The sequence below is a fragment of the Hippopotamus amphibius genome, chromosome 3 (genome assembly GCF_030028045.1).
Source record: "Hippopotamus amphibius kiboko isolate mHipAmp2 chromosome 3, mHipAmp2.hap2, whole genome shotgun sequence".
Taxonomy (NCBI): Eukaryota; Metazoa; Chordata; class Mammalia; order Artiodactyla; family Hippopotamidae; genus Hippopotamus; species Hippopotamus amphibius.
Window position 1 is genome coordinate 75,740,975 of NC_080188.1, and position 2,646 is coordinate 75,743,620.

The window sequence follows — 2,646 nt, forward strand, 5'->3', positions numbered from 1 at the left end:
CCTACCTGGTAAAGATGCCAGAATATGGTGAACCAGGCCTATCTTAGTTGACTCTCAGGACCACTGAGGACAGGTGTGCTCCACAATCTGATTTTACTCAGTCCCCCTCAGACAGAGCTCCAGAGATGAAGTGCAACAAAAGACACCGTTATTAATTTCTAAACACAATGGGCCAGGAACTAATATTTCAGTTATTCACTCAACTTTCAGCTAGAGACTGGAAAGAGAAATCCTTTGTTTCTACAACAACATATACTTCAATAAAATATATACAGACACATTTCTATTTCCATTAATGTCAGAAACAAGGTAGGGATGTCATTACTGCCACCATTGTTGAGGATCATTTGGAAGTTTTAGCCAATAGATTCAGACATTAAGCATAAATAAGATAATTCAGTGCTCGCTTCGGCAGCACATATACTAAAGTTGGAATGATACAGAGAAGATTAGCATGGCCCCTGTGCAAGGATGACATGCAAATTCGTGAAGCGTTCCATATTTTTGTATAAATACAGATGATTGAACTTGATGTACCTCAAAAAAAATAATAAATAAATAAATAAAACAAAACAAAACAAAAAAATAAGATAATTCACTCTTGAAAAGGGGGGGGGGCACAAACTATCTTAATTTCTCATATGATTGTCTTTAAGAAGCCAACGTACATATATACACTACCAAATTTGAAATAGATATCTAGTGGGAAGCTGCTGCATAACACAGGGAGATCAACTCGATGATGGGTGATGACTTAGAGGGCTGGGATAAGGAGGGTAGGAGGGAGTCTCAAGAGGGAGGGGATATGAGGATATATGTATAAATACAGCTGATTCACTCTGTTGTACAGCAGAAACTGGCACAACTGTGTAAAGCAATTATATTGCAAAAAAGAGCTTAAAAAAAAGCCAATGTAAGCATTTGGCAAGCAATTAAAACTAATAAAAGAATTAGAGCAAAGGAGAGTGAACATTAAAAAATTATACAAAGCCAATGATTTTAAAAATTATTAAATCACTAAAGAGATTATTTAGAGAATTAGCAGCATGCAAATGGAAGTGGGCACTGGTGGCTGGTGATTATTCGTTAGAGAGGCAGACAGGGACTCTCCCCCTACCCCGTCCACCCCAGTGAAGAAGGAAAAGGAGCAAAGGCAAAGATGGGGGGCAGTGGGGTGGGGTTGAGGTCGGTGTCTAGTTAAAGTAGAAGCTGAGGGAGAATGCAAAGGAGGGGCCAAAACTAGTTTTTCAGAATCTTCAGATCTAGGCAGAGAAATTTAAACCTGGTTCAGTAAGAAAATAGACCACAAGAACTAACAGAAGAAAAAAATGCTAGTGCAGCTGATGAGAAAAAGTCCATTGTTCTCCTCCCTTTCCTCAAGCTTCTGTTACTTTATGGTGAAGATTAAAGACTTCCCACAAATATCCTTAAGCTTTGTTTACTGGTTAAGATTACTTTCTTCCTTAAGCATTTGTTGGGAATCTACCTGGCACTGGGCATGAAGCAGTCAATAAGATTAATTCCCCATCATCTGAAAATGGAAAGGGTACCATGTCTCTAGATAATGTTGTGAAGATAGAAATTCTTCTAAAATAAAAGTTTTAATCAGATACATTTCTAATCTGAATGGGGACAGTCTTTCATGGGATAAAAATGAGCAGAAGAAATAAAGAAGGTGTGGACAGATTCAAATATATGAAATTTTTAAATATCAGTTTGTCAAAGCTTCTAAATTAAAAAGAGAAAAAAGGAGAAAACCTAAGAAAATAAATTTGCTTAATCTAAGCAAATATCAACCTAAAAGTTGATACTAATAATTAGGAAAATGGAAAGCAAACGGAAATAATGTTTGTAATAAACATGTATGTTCTGATTATGAAACAGACACTGACTTGATAAACCCAAAAGATATGATCTGACACTGCTATGGTCTGAATGTTTGTATCACCCCAAAATTCATGTTGATATCCTAACCCCCAAAGGTGATGCTGTGAGGAGGCGGGGCCTTGGGGAGGTGCTTAGGTCACGAGGTAGAGCCCTCAGGAATGGGACTGGTTCCCTTATAAAAGAGGCTCCAGGGAGATCTCCAGCCCCTTTCAGCATGTGAGGACCAGTGAGAAGGCCTCAGCTGTGAACCAGAAAGAGGGTACTCACTAGAGAACATAACCATGCTAGTGCCTTGATCTTAAACTTCCCAGCCTCTAGAACTGTGAGAAATAAATTTCTGCTGTTTATAAGCTACCTTGTCTGTGAAATTTTGTTATAGCAGCCTGAATAGACTACAATAGACACACGACCATATTTGCACACTCAGAGAAACACTGGAGTTTTATCATTTTTAAATGAAAAAAAAAAAAAGATTTTACTAAAAATAAATGAAAGTAATAACATTAAAAAGTCTATATTTTAAAGATGAGATAATTTTAGTAAGGATTTAAAAGCAGGGTGACTCAATTTGGAACCATTCTATCCCCCATTTGGTACAACTTTTAACTCCTTTGTTCATCTTATTTGAAAGTGCTACTTTGTGTCACCCTATTCTCCTAATTTTGAGTTAAATTGGCTTCCTGGGTTGCCTGATTCAGGAACATCTGAGCTTTTTCTCTAAATCAAATCCTCTTTCCACTCTAATTATAAATGCTAATT

General features: G+C 37.1%; 1 non-coding gene across 1 annotated transcript; it reads left to right on the forward strand.

The window, feature by feature from the left end:
* Positions 1-399: 399 nt before the first annotated feature.
* Positions 400-506, forward strand: LOC130850536 (U6 spliceosomal RNA). The gene has a single exon (XR_009052909.1). It is a non-coding gene; the product is annotated as a U6 spliceosomal RNA (small nuclear RNA).
* Positions 507-2,646: the final 2,140 nt, after the last annotated feature.